We start from the raw sequence: 14,873 nt of genomic DNA, 5'->3' as shown, positions 1-14,873 counted from the left end.
TGTTGGAAGTTTTGCCCTCAGGCAAACTGAGTTCATAAAAAACTCTCATCCCTGAACCATAGTTGAGGGTTATCTGAGGGTTATCTGTTATCTATAAAGATGTTTTATTAAACCCAGTTTTGCCAAGAAATACAGTTTTTCTACTTACAGAACTAAGCATCTTAACCGTAGTCAAGAATCCATCCAGATGTAGAACACTTTTTAACCAACTTCCCAGGAAACACAGATGAATGCACTTTTTGGTACATTCCACCACAGTAATAAGATGGTAATAGGGGGTAACAGTGTGATAATAAAAATATACTATATAGGTAATGACTTGTAATTACCAAAATAATAACTGGGTAATATATTAGAGTAATAAGATGTAATCCTGGGGTAACAAGGTGATAAGTAGGTAAACAATGTAATAACATGTGATTACCAATGTAATTACTAGGAAGGGGTTCAATGATAAACATATGTCTATCTGGGTAGTGCTAATATAGTTATATTAATATTGTAATAACACAATATTAATGGGGTAATATATGTTCATGTTTTCACAGTATATCAGCGTAATACCTTCCAAATTAGATCAAACTTCTGGAATTTAAAATTGGTAATTACCATATTATAACACTGAAATGTATCCACCCTTTTGTTGCAAATATTTCTCTTTTATTTCAAGGTAATACTTTACAAATTATAAGTGTAATCGTGTGACTTCTTACCTTGAAACACATCTGGTATTTTCTGTGCAACAACCATAAATCAGTGGTGCAAAATGAAAAACTGGTTACATGGTACAATTACATGGTAATGTTACAATAACAGAGGAGCAGTGATTACCTGGAAAAGCTTCTGGTAGTTTCTGTGTAACAACCATGAATCAGTGTTTTTTATATATAAAATCCATCTTTGAGTCTTTTGACTTCACATTTTCTGTAGTAAGCTGAGACGTGGCTCTGGTCTCGTGTTGTCTGTATAACCTAGATGTGTTTACAGCAGTGCGTTTGAGTCAGTTTACAGATGAATGACTTGGACAGGAAAAAGAACCTTCATTCTAGCCTCTGTAACTCTGTGCCAGTAAGGCCTAAAATCACCTTGACACTTGTAAAAAAAAAGAGTGTTACCTTTCCAATGATATCAAGGTAACATGTACTTTGACAACGTATTTGGGAGCTGTGGCTGGGTTGGTTCAGTGGGTAGACCAGTCGCAAATACACATAGAGGTTTATGCCTCGACGCAGAGGTCCAGGGATAGAATGCGACCTGTGACGGTTTCCTGCATGTCTTCCCCCTCTCTCTCCCATTTCCTCTAGCTGTCCTATCCATCAAAGGCAGAAAAAAACCCCAAACAAACTGAAAACAAACCAAAAACAGTATCCCATACACTTTCTTTGTTATTTTCTATTTACTTTCTCTTTTTTTTTTTATTCAGGTATGCAGGTTTAGAACAAAAAGCATGGAATTTCAGGCATTCCATAACAGATTTTAAAAATACTGATGACTAATGATGGACTCTTCAGAAGAGGTAATTATCTTTGAAGAGTTTCTGCGTGGGTAAGTTGCCGGATGACACCAGTTTCTATACAGCCATACTGAGAAATACAGAGAGAGTCGTGTGGAGCCAATAGTCTGAGTCAGCTTTGTAGCAACTTGATTACATTCAAAGGGCTTGAATGAGACTAACGTTCATTAATATGAACAAAAAATGTGTTTTTGTTTTGTTGTTTAAGTCACATGCTTTATGTACTTTACGTCAAGGCTGTTTTTTTTCTTCTACTCAGATTTTCTTCAATGCACATTGGAAATGTCCCTAACAACAGGGAGATGGAAATGCAATGTGTGCTTATAGGAAATAAAAGCATAATAGTCCAACAACTAGCTTTTGAGGTATTAATTGAAAATGTAGACATCTCTATATTGGTTTCCTATCAGCACTATATTAGAAAGCAGAACTTACTACGCTGATTTTAGTTCCACACATCCTCTTGCACTGATGATAATTTAATTGCTGGTGATGCATCATTGCAAAATAAATATGGAGGAAGCAGCTCTATTAAAAGAGAATGCCATTTCCTATATTGCTACTAGAAAAATACTTTACTGCATAGGCTAAGTTTGCTTTGACTAAGCAGTGTTCAACCAACCACATATTTATTTGGTTTTATTATTATCTCATTTATTTTATTCATGTCTTATTTTATCTTAATTTCATGTCAAATCTATATATGTAGTATTTTACCATTTCTGTTTGTCACCACTCCTTGTCATGGATTTTTTTTAAAGATGCAGTCACAGACATACAGTGTGTCATCACAATAATGTGTACTTGTTATTATTATAATTTTCGCATAACAGATTTACACATAGGCTGTATACTTTTATTTACCTATTATAGAGGTAATGATTTCAATGGGGCTGGCAACGTTATTTTGTTGCAATGTATTACAGTCTGCATTAATGCACACAAGTTAAACCTATATATGTCTAAAACAACGTATTTCCCATCCTTTTTTAGACTGCTGTATGTGTTATTTCCAAACATCAGCCAGCTGTGTCCACTCCAAAAAATACAGGTTAACATGATGTTTCTTTTTTTTGTAGCAGCAGGTTTTTAAAGTGGTCTAATTCCAATTTCAGTTACAGTAGCAATACAACAAATGTTAAATTTTACAAACCTGTACATAACCTTTAACTGACCTGGGCTCGTTGGCCAACAGCAAGCAATATATGTGAACCGTGCCATGTGTCCATCTGTGTTGGTTTGTCCTTGAACTGGACACTGAACACCCAACCTCTTCCAGCAGAGTTGCTTCTGGCTGGCCCTGTCCTCACCCTGCCCCCCACACACCCACACACACACACACACACACACACACACACACACACACACTCACACTCACACACACTCACAAAAACATCTATAGATTAGTGTTGTTTCTCTTGCAAAAAAAGAGGCATGTGAAATCCTGCCTTGCCAAGGCTTCATCACACTTTCCCTCACGGTTGAGTCGTTTTAGCTCATTCTCTTTACGTCTCATTTCCTCACTATACTTTCTTTTAGGGTTAGGGTTATGACTTCTCTGTCCATTTATTCACTTTAAATCTCTGTGTGAGTGTTTTTTTCTCTCACAGACAACTCTATCCCTGCAACTGTCTTTCTTTTTCTCATCCCTCTCTCTTTTTTAATCTGAGAGTAGAGAGGGAGATTAGGTGGGAGAAGGGGAAAGGTAGGAAGTGGACAAAGAAAGAGATTATCCTAGCAACTCAGGTTAGATAACGTGGGAGAGAGAGAGAGAGAGAGAAAGAGAGAGAGAGGTAAAGGAAAAGAAAGATAGGCGAGATATATGACCAAGAAGGAATTAGTGAAAAAAAGAAGAAGAAGAATGAGACAAACAGCAGAGCAAAAAGGAAAAGGTAGGGGTGAGGGAAATAAATAATAAAGAAAATACAAGGGCGGATTATTTCAGATGAGCACTGCATATTGTAACATGATTATTCTGCCAATATGAGAACAGCTGGAACAGAAAACCTGAGGTAGGTTGCAGACTGAATGCTGATACAGCTTCAGATCATCTTTTTTCCGTTGTTTACTCCATTTCATTGTAAGCCTGCTCAAACTGCTCTGTAGTTGACTTTCTTTTGTGCTCTGTCACTTATTGACTTAGAAGTTGGCTGCTCAATAGCAAACTTTTCTTTTTAATGGAAGTAGATCAGGGCCTTAAGCTTCTAGATATGAGTCTGAGAATGATTCCCTCAGGTCTAGAAACAACATGTCAAGACATTTCGGCAGCAGTGTAAATGTGCATTGTCAGCTATTTACATTAGAGTTAGTAAATTAAATGAGTGAGTGGGGAGAAGTGGGCAGCAATTATTAGTTGAGATGCGGAAGTGAGATAGTGTGAGGAAAGAAGGGGAAAAAGAGAAGGAGGTGATAACCACATTCTTCTTTTTAGATCCAGGCTTTTAAACTTGGGTACCCGGCTGACTTGTAGAAACTTTAAACCGCACTTTTAACACTATAAAGACCGTTGCTGTGCTTGCGTCACTCCCTTACCCCTCCGACCAGTTCCTATGGCCACTTGGCTAGTGCAAATGCAAATGGTAAAACAGTTTTGGGGGAGAGTAGTTTGTAGAACTGTTTAAAAGTGGACTATTCCTATAACTACGTTCATGTAACTACTTGGTCAGAAAACGTTTAATGTTAGAAAGGAGCAATGGTCAGCCCTGATACAACATTTTCACCCATGACGGCATCCTGAAAGGGTGAGCAAACACAGTCCAGCTTGTGATGCATATTGACAGAGCAGCACATTAAACGCCACTGTTTACTTTAATGATGGATTGTAGATGTATAAGAGACTGTAGCTGTTAGGGGTTGCATGAGAGATTTTTTTCAAGTCAACTCTGATGTGATAAAAGTCAAGTCAACTAGTCGATGATGACGTTATTGAAGTTTATTTCATTCATCAGGCTGATAAAATCACAGGAGGAGTACTTGTGTTTTATCATTCTCTAATATCAACCCTTGTATTGATTTTCTTGAGGTGCTTGGTTTGTGTGGTTTAGCTTTTTCTAGCATCTTGCAATCTGTCAAATGTGTCAGTGAGTGCAAAGTCTATTCTCCGTCCTCGTTGGCAACCAATGCATTGGGTTTGTGCTTAGTTATTTGTGCACAAAATTCAAATGGCCATTAAATGTAGCGCGAGTCATACCTCCTACTTTGGGTTCCATGCGATAAGCCAGTAAACCGATGCTGGACAGCCTGTAACATTAGCATTAGCACGTAGCTCCTGCGTGTCTTCACACAAACAGTTGACTGCAAACGTCTTTTAGCGTAGCAGAAATCTAATCAATTATCCGGTTTCTCCGTGTTGGTCAGTTAGGGTAGCTCCTGGATTGGCTAAGGAAGGAAATGCTTTAACCCTACAGGATTTCCCATTAACTTCGGTTAAAACGGTGAAAGTGACATAACAAATGGGTTGATGCTTACCATCTACATGACCAAGGGATGCCAACTTTGGCTGCTTTTCCTTTGATAGACTTGCCAAAATTAGCTCTTCCACAGGAGAACAATGCAGTCTTATCTGACATTTAATAGCTGGTGCATTGTTCATTTGAACAAACTCCCCTTTTGACTTGAAAGATGAAGTCCATTATAAAGTGCAAGTGAAATGGTAGCGTTTGTAGATTTTAAAAGTAATTTTATTTCTTCTCTCCTCTTTTGGTGTTAATATCGGAAAGTGAAACTTAAGTCCCACTGGCATCGTTTCCTTGCCCTACTTTCACATATCTCTGTTTTAAAGATTTTTTTCTCCTTTGAAATGTGTAATCCTTTCTGTTATTTGAGTAGTTTATCTAATCTGAATTTTTACTCAATACACACACGCGCACGCACGCACACGCACACACACACACACACACACACACACACACACACACACACACACACTGTTTCCATTAAAACTGCGGGGGAAGCAACATCAAGCTTGGAGAAATGAATCAGCTGATTGATCGGCACAATGGAGTCAAAACCTGCATTTCAACCCAACGTTCTGGGACAAAACTAGAACTATTTGGGTAACTCGGCCAATTGTTATCTGTGTTTCCACCAGAGTCTAAAAACCTGTGAAGATTAGGCAAATGAGTCAGGCTGACATATGAAAAACCAACATGTTGCATGCAAAACTGGTTCATATAAAAAACTAAATATTACCTAACAAAAATTATAAATATGAACAATATAAATAATTTTAAAGTATACCAAATAAAACATTTCATATATACACTATATAAATGACTTAAATATTACCACATAAAAAATTACAACTGTAAACAGCCTCCTTTTGATCGAAGATCATTTAGTAAACTGTTCAAAAACCCTATGTATTAACAATCTAAACATATAAGTGTCTGCATTTCCATTAACCTTAATAGGCAGGGTCTGGACTAGCATACTACACTTAGGTAAGCTCCCCCCGCTTAGCTCTGCCTACTAATGAATCGTCAGGCACTAATCAGGAACGCAGCTATGCTGCTCGGTTTTACCCTTGCATGCTTGGTGGGATTTACAACATTACTGCCAAAGACTAAGGAGCCTGTTTAACATCCAAGGACAGTCAGTGTGCCATATCTGCCAATGTCCTCACTCTTTCATTTTTTTCCTTGGTCACTGCATGTTCACTGGATTTAAAAGGCATGTTGTTTGCGTGTGTGCGTGTGTGCATGCATGTGTGCGTGTGTGTGGGTGCAAATGGTCACAGCAAGGAATAGGGGACAAGTATTGCCCAAAGGCCTCTTAGATGGACAGTGACGTGTGTGTGTGTGTGTGCTTGTGTGCGTGTGTGTGTGTCTGTCTGTTTGTGTCCTAGAGCTGTTTAAAGGGTGACCGCGATGAGACACTTTACTCTTTGACGTACACACAGACACACATAGCCTTGAGGCTGTTGCCAGTTCCAAGTGACAGGATCATTGTAAAAAGCCTAACCACAAGTGATGATTAGCAATCATCCGGGAACAACATGATGGGTCATCTACTGAAAAAAATAGTGTGGAAGGAGCACATAGTCATCACTGGGACAATATCCTCACCCACTACTGCAGAGACCCTGGGACCAAATCCTGGAAGCGCTACATCTGGTTGATGTTGCATGTTCCCACTGGCATAATTGGCAGTGGTTGGGACACGCTAAAAGTAGTGATTATTTAAATGGAGTCTGGTGAGTTTTGGTGATGACGATCTCTGAGCTGTTACCAAAACAAAAAGGTCTATCTATCTAATGATAATTTTCACAATGTTGTCAGTTGCAGAAAATAATAATCTGAGCCTGTCAGTTGCAAAAACAAAACTTTTAGTGGACGGACATTGACAGTGCAAATTTGCTCCATAGGACTACATTACAGCCCGGTTTGCAGCCACCTGTTACAGCGTTTTAACTCAGTTCTGGAACCATTTCAAATATTTTGCTTTACATTAGTAAGTTAGACACTATGTAAAAATAGGGTCCAGTAAACAAAAAAATATTACCCTTTAAGGGCTTAGTTTTCAGCATGTTTTACTCCTATACCCATAAACACAACACACAATTAAAACTGTTCATACACTAGTGCGATCTGGGCTTCATCCTCAGCAACCAGTTGAATTGTTCAAATACTTTGAATGCCACAATCTTTTTTGTAGGTGGGGGGGAGGGGATTTAGCACCAGATACTCTATCTCAATCATATAGTCCTAAGGTAGACTTGGGTATTCAAGTGTTGTGATAATGCACATTTGTAGTGTAAAAGCATTGAGCGTAAAAATGGTTTTACTGTCATTGTTCAGCTGAAAGAGACTAAAGACAAAGAATGAGGCCCGGCCACGCTGCCTACCTGAGCAGTGTGTGTGTGAACGTGCTCCTGCTTCTCAACCAGAGTCCATGTTAAAGGTTACTGTGGAACAGCCACAGCCCGCGGGAACAGCTCGGCTGCGGCTCGGCTAAAGAATCTGGGTATGTGATGTGCGCAGTTCTCAGCAATAATAGACAGTTAAAATAATCTGTTATTTTTTTACATTATTATCATAATACAGTATATTATAATACCAGCAGTATAACACCATTCACTACAGTTTTATTTTCTATATCTGTAGAATATTTCATAGCATGAAACAATATTTTCATTTTTACCTCAACAATTCCATGGTACATAACAAAGGGCAACCTCATTGTGGAAAGATATTCAATTCAATTAAATTTTATTTAAAGTATCAAATCATAACAAGAGTTATCTCGAGGAACTTTACAGATAGAGTAGGTCCCACCAGTTCTAGTAGTTTCCTACAGAGCAAGCAAGTGGCTGATGTATTCATTTGTGCAGTATCCATGCAATGCCTCATGTTGCCCTCTTTTGCTCAAATAGTTCTTGTGTGTACTGGTATCAGTATATCAGTGGGAAGGATTGGTCGTGAAGTGTTTCATGTTCAGTAATGTGTGGTCAGTGGCCAACGAAGTATTAAGATGCTTTACTTAAGTAGAAGTAATAATACCACACTGTAAAAATAATCTGTTACAAGTAAAAGTCCTGCATTGAAGATGTTGCTTAAGTAAAAATATGTAAGTATCACCAGAAAAAAGGACTTACAGGACTTAAAGTAAAGGTACTCAATATAGACGAATCCTCAAATTTTATAAACTGAAAACAATCAAAATAGTTTTAGGTCAAAGTGTGTAATTGTAAAATGTTTGAAGAACATTGAATTATTTACACTGCGTGTGTTGTGTGCAGAAATCTTAATGTGTAAAGTAACTAGTAACTAAAGCTGTCGGATGAATGTAGTAAAAAGCACAATATTTCTCTCTGAAATGCAGTGGAGTAGAAGTAGAGAGTGGCATGAAAAGAAAAGACTCAAACTACAAGTACCTCAACATTTGTTCTAAAGGACGGTACTTGAGTAAATGTACTTAGTAAGATTCCACCACTGTGTGTGGAATGGCAAAAACAAAGAATTTAAGTTTTGAGCCTCCAGCTATTCTCTATGCTGGTTCGCATTCATGACCTACTCAATTTAATTGTATTCAGTAGAATTAAATCTCCTCTGGAGTGTTGCCTACAACGCTTTCTTTCTCCACCTGGACTTCACTTCTACCTTTAGGCACAGAATGAATTGAAGGCATAGCACAGAGCATTTAGAAGTGTTACTATCAATCATGTGTCTGTACTCCACAGCAGTCTTTTCACAGTGAATAACCCAGGGCTAGAGTCACGGGAGGTTTGTAACATCTTTTTCATGGCTTTTTTTGTCCCACTTCATAGTCAACAATTTAGTGTGGCAGAATAAAGGGACAAGCACAGAGAGGTGCTGTGTGTCAAACCTAGACCCTTTTATTTCTACATACATTCATCTGTTTAATTAATCACTAAATCTCTTTTTTAATCAGAATTCTACACCTTTTATTCTGGGCTTTAGCTTGCATTCTCTTATTAAACAAAGAAATCAATGTAATACCACTGTAGATTCACACACACACACACACATATATATGTAGATATAGATGTATAGATATATATAGGTATATATGTACTGTACATATATAATAAATAATTAATAATAATGTATATAAACAAACTCTAAGCCCTGCTATAATTAATGTGAAGATCTTTTGTTTTTTCACACCTATATATGTACTTTTTTTCCCGTCAATTGTAATTGTATAAACTTTGCTGCGCATCGGAGTGTGAATGTGTGTGAGTGTTTATCTGATGAGCAGGTGGCACCTTGTACGGCACCCCCGGACACAGTGTATGAATGTGTGTGAATGGTGAATGTATCCTGGATGATGTAACAGCGATTTGAGTAGTCGTTAAGACTAGAAAAGCGCTATATAAATACAGCACATTTACGACTGTGATGCATATGTTATTTAGTATACACATTTCCTTGGAAGTAATTTGAATATGAAAAATCAAAAGTTGTTGTCAGTCTTGAGTCTTTGAACTAATTATGAGCATATGAATGTGTTTCTATGATTTTGAGACGAGTGGAATATTTCTTGAAAAAAAAAATGAAAGAAAATGAATGATGAGTAAATAATCCAAAGAAATTAGGTTTTCAACTGACAGCAGCTAAAAGGTTAATTGATAAACTCCAATAAAGAGGAATTCTTAACTGACTCTTTAATCCCTATTAGCTTTCCTTCATTGTTCATTGAAGCAGGATGTTTTTAATTAACAATTTAATTATTGATGAAGCACCTGATCAAGCTCTGTTAATTCACTTATTAACCAAAAACAACAGCAAACTGATCATTGCTTTCCCTTATCTTCATTTCCTCTCCTCTCCTACTCCTTTGTCTACTTTGTTTTTCATTTGTCCCTTCTCAGTAGTTCTTCTTTTATCTTTTCCATTCCACTCTTTTCTCCGCCTCCTCCCTCATCTCAGCAGACACTTGTTCTTTGGGATTGTTTCTTCGATTTTAATTGGAAAAACATGCATTTGTCTTGCTTACATTGAATCTATTTTAAATGTACATTTCATCCATTGAAAGGAAACCAATGCTCCCCTGCGCTATGGTTTTCTGTTCTGTTCTTGCATTTAGTCACTTTTTCTTTTCTGTTTACATGCCTTGTCCTTTCAGGCCTCTATGTGGCCTCTCATTATTCTTATTTCACTTTTTCTCTTCTCCGTCCTCCATCTTTTGTCATGGACCGTCACTCTTTTCATCTTTCTCTCTCCTCTCCCAATTTCTATTTCTCCTGTTGTTTCCCTTCAATATTCCCCATATGCTGTCAGCATGTCACATATTTTCCATTGTGTGTGTGTTTGAATGGGCGAATAAGAGGTTGCAGCTGTAAAGCGCTTTGTCTGTTAAGTAGAAAAATGCTGTTGAAGTGCAGTCATTTACCATTCATAATTTATGCTTGTCAACATGACAGTTATGAATCAGGACCTGGAGTATTACGATACATGTGTCATATATATTATTTAAGCATGCCATATCCTGTGGTTCTCAGCACATTTTCAAGTGGTAGCTGCTGGTTGTTAACATTAATCTGGCTGCCTCCGAAAAATTTAACTGTTTCTATCTCAGCCAAGAAAAGGTGATTAGCAACATACATACATACATACATACAGTGAGGAAAATAAGTATTTGAACACCCGGATATTTTGCAAGTTCTCCCACTTAGAAATCATGGACGGGTCTGAAATTGTCATCGTAGGTGCATGTCCACTCTGAGTGACATAATATTACAAAAAAATCCAGAAATCACAATGTATGATTTTTTAACTATTTATTTGTATCCTCCAGCTGCAAATAAGTATTTGAACACCTGAGAAAATCAATGTCAATATTTGGTACAGTAGCCTTTGTTTGCAGTTCCAGAGGTCAAACGTTTCCTGTAGTTTTTCACCAGGTTTGCACACACTGCAGAAGGGATTTTGGCCCACTCCTCCACACAGATCTTCTCTAGATCAGTCAGGTTTCTGGGCTGTTGCTGAGAAACACGGACTTTGAGCTCCCTCCAAAGATTCTCTATTAGGTTTAGGTCTGGAGACTGGCTAGGCCACGCCAGAACCTTGATCTGCTTCTTACAGAGCCACTCCTTGATTATCCTGGCTGCGTGCTTCGGGTCATTGTCATGTTGGAAGACCCAGCCTCGACCCATCTTCAATGCTCTAACTGAGGGAAGGAGGTTGTTCCCCAAAATCTCACAATACATGGCCCCGGTCATCCTCTCCTTAATACAGTGCAGTCGCCCTGTCCCATGTACAGAAAAACACCCCCAAAGCATGATGCGACCACCCCCATGCTTCACAGTAGGAATGGTGTTCTTGGGATGGTACTCATCATTCTTCTTCCTCCAAACACGGTTAGTGGAATTATGACCAAAAAGTTTTATTTTGGTCTCATCTGACCACATGACTTTCTCCCATGACTCCTCTGGGTCATTGGCAAACTTAAGACAGGCCTTGCCATGTGCTGGTTTAAGCAGGGAAACCTTCCGTGCTTAATGCTTTCATGATTTCAAACCATGACGTCTTAGTGTATTACCAACAGTAACCTTGGAAACGGTGGTCCCAGCTCTTTTCAGGTCATTGACCAGCTCCTCCCGTGTAGTTCTGGGCTGATTTCTCACCTTTGTTATGATCATTGAGACCCCACGAGGTGAGATCTTGCATGGAGCCCCAGTCTGAGGGAGATTGACAGTCATGTTTAGCTTCTTCCATTTTCTAATGATTGCTCAAACAGTGGACCTTTTTCACCAAGCTGCTTGGCAATTTCCCCGTAGCCCTTTCCAGCCTTGTGGAGGTGTACAATTTAGTCTCTAGTGTCTTTGGACATCTCTTTGGTCTTGGCCATGTTAGTAGTTGGATTCTTACTGATTGTATGGGGTGAACAGGTGTCTTTACACAGCTAACAACCTCAAACAGGTACATCTAATTTAGGATATTAAAAAGAGTGGAGGTGGACATTTTGAAGGTAGACTAACAGGTCTTTGAGGGTCAGAATTGTAGCTGATAGACAGGTGTTCAAATACTTATTTGCAGCTGTATCATACAAATAAATCATTGAAAAATCCTACATTGTGATTTCTGGATTTTCTTTTTTTTAGATTATGTCTCACAGTGGACATGCACCTACGATGACAATTTCAGACCCCTCCATGATTTCTAAGTGGGAGAACTTGCAAAATACCCGGGTGTGCAATTACTTATTTTCCTCACTGTATACATATATATATATATATATATATATATATATATATATATATATATATATATATATAATGGGACTCATTTAAATGACCACTCGGGGGACTCACTACATTGGAAACCTAACAACATCACTGGTTTGTGTGAGTGTGCGTGTGCGTGGGTGTGTGTGTGTGTGTGTGAGAGTGTGTGTGTGTGTTTCTTGATGTGTAACTGAGTGTGAGGAAACTGTGTATGTGTGTGCACTCTGTGTACACAAAGGGGCTGGAGTTTTGAAGAGGCATTTTGCTAACAGCTTACCGCTTACCACAGTAAAGCTGTATGCTGCTTCTGTTAATCACTCTGTTATTAATTTTCATGTTCAGTGAACTGCACGGCTTCAAGGGTTCCCAAGAATACACACATTATGTGCTTGGTGACATCTCTCCCTATTTCTTTTTCAATCTCCTCTATGTCATTCTATCTTTTATTCAAATCTAATCTGTCGTTCCTGTTTCCCTCTTTTCACACATCATGGCTGGCGATTGCAGAGCGGAGAGTAACAGACAGAGAGATGTATTCAACAGCAAAGCCTCCCATTCCCTCTATATTTTATCTCTGCATCTCACATTCTGTAATGAATGTGTTGAATTGATTTACGGATAAATGGATTAAACTTAAATTTCTTTAATACTAAGAAGGTTTAGAAGATAGTGTTTTTGTCTCTCTGAGAATGATCACCTTGCTCCTGGCTGGCAGATGCAGGATTTTACATAGAAAATATAAGCTCAGTTCATTAAACATGACACACGTGCATAGGCCAACATGGTCTGACAGTGTATCAGTAACAACAACACTGTAAGCCTGTTATGTAACTCATTCTACAAATATACCGTATTGGTCCAAATATAAGACTTTGTCACGATCGCTTGAAAGCACTGTAACATCATATGGTTAAGCAAGATAGAGACTGAAGAGAGAGAGAGCATTCAGTGGCGTTAGAATAAAGCAGTGAATAACAAGGTTTTGCCGATTGATCAATAGAAGTGTAACTGTCTGACTGAATTCACAAGCGTACAGAAGTCCTGACGGCTCGTTTGAAGGCACATATTCTTAAAAGGGCTGTGTGCATTCTGATACTTTCACAGTATTTTTAAAGCGCCTCAACCTGCTTTATAATCAAAAACAACATGGAAATCAGTCTTTTTAACCCTCATGTTGTCCTCCGGTAGGCCAAAAATATTACCCAAAAATAACATGAATGCCATAAAAAAGTAAAAAAGTGAAATTGAGGAAAAATTTAGGATGAGATGACTATGAATTTTGGACGTTTGAGCATTTAAAAAAAAATATGAACTGGTTCCTAAACAGTATCCTGACTAAACATTGACAGTCTGTGATCATCCACTCAATTGGAACTATTATCAAAATACGTCAGTAACAACAAAAGGGTGAAGTTTATTTAATCAAGGACAAATGCAGAGCTTCTTGGAAAAAAAACAGATCCACATCTGGTCTAGAGGCTCCTGGCTTTGTGTAATAACCTCAGCACCTGTTGGCTGTATCTTAATTTATGGATGAATTAGACGTGATGAACACAGCAAGACGTTGACACACAGGTGCATAGCAACTTCCTGATATCCAAAAGGACGTGGCCAATGACTCCCAAGAGGTGAGGCAGCCGCTGTGTGCCGATGACTCTTGATGGAATAAAAAAATAATAAACTCAAGCGCTGTACATTATTTAATCAACTTCTCTCTGTTGACGAGGCTCTTGTAGAGTGCTTGAGTAGCTCCTCAACTCTGAAGGAGAAGCTCTTGTTTTAGTTAGCGTTTTAGTTTTATAATCATTTGGCCCCTTCTTCTGTCACAGTCTGTACACAACAGCTGTCTCAGCTCTGCCAAAACCACACAGCTCCACCTGGAACACACATTTCCTCCTCATTCTTCTTCTGGCTGGTTTACCAAACAGCACATTGTGTTTGTAATGCCCAGTGCTGAATGGATGTCAGCTGGGTTAAAGAGGGACAATGCTACAGGTCAGGCCTACTGCTGTTGCTTTTGGGGATGAATTGTTATTTATTTTGACAAAGGCATGATATTGATGTTAACGCTTTAGTGAGTAACTTTTTATATCCCCGTCTTTTACATTCAAGCCATTGCCAAATGAGTGACTTACACACGCAGAAACTCGAGTGAAGATACCGTAATTACCTCTTCTGAAAAGTCCATCTTGTTTTTTTTTTATCCTCAGTGTTCTCCTTTGCTACTAGCAACTGCACAGAGGACAGGGGGTGGGGGGAGTGTCTTGTATCATGTGAATGCGCCAACAGTTTTGTTGTCATCACTTAGAATTCCCCAGGGGGGAGACATAAACTATGTACTATAGCTTTAATGCAGCATAGCTCAAAAACCCCCCCTGAGCCACATGTCTTCTGTAAAGGTACTGTACAACATATGGAACAACTACAACTGTCTAATATTAACATTATCTTCTCTGGACAACACTGACATAACAACATATAGTTGAGTTAGGGTTAAGTTGCATATTAATATTTAATCTGAATTCAAAATCAATCCACAAATATCGGAATTCTATAATTTCCTTAATTAAATGTATTTGTGTTTAGCTTTTAACATGTAAATGTAAATGTAAATGTGCTGTATTTATATAGCGCTTTTCCAGTCTTAACAACTGCTCAAAGCGCTTTTAC

At 38.3% G+C, this 14,873-nt stretch overlaps 2 long non-coding RNA genes across 2 annotated transcripts in view; one reads left to right on the top strand and one right to left on the bottom strand.

Annotated features, from left to right (window-relative positions):
• The first annotated feature begins 4,005 nt into the window (after positions 1-4,005).
• Positions 4,006-13,610, top strand: LOC117952241. Its single transcript, XR_004658357.1, has 3 exons — positions 4,006-4,184; positions 7,024-7,029; positions 13,598-13,610. It is a non-coding gene; the product is annotated as an uncharacterized LOC117952241 (long non-coding RNA).
• The window catches only part of LOC117952264, a 19,179-nt gene continuing 10,318 nt past the window's right edge, over positions 6,013-14,873 (bottom strand). Inside the window, exon 3 of the long non-coding RNA XR_004658360.1 lies at positions 6,013-6,121. This is a non-coding gene — a long non-coding RNA (uncharacterized LOC117952264). The remainder of the gene's footprint in view (positions 6,122-14,873) is intronic.

Source organism: Etheostoma cragini, chromosome 2, assembly GCF_013103735.1.
Source record: "Etheostoma cragini isolate CJK2018 chromosome 2, CSU_Ecrag_1.0, whole genome shotgun sequence".
NCBI classification, from domain to species: domain Eukaryota; kingdom Metazoa; phylum Chordata; class Actinopteri; order Perciformes; family Percidae; genus Etheostoma; species Etheostoma cragini.
The sequence above is the reverse complement of the archived record's forward strand: the minus strand, read 5'-3'. Positions and strand labels throughout refer to the sequence as shown.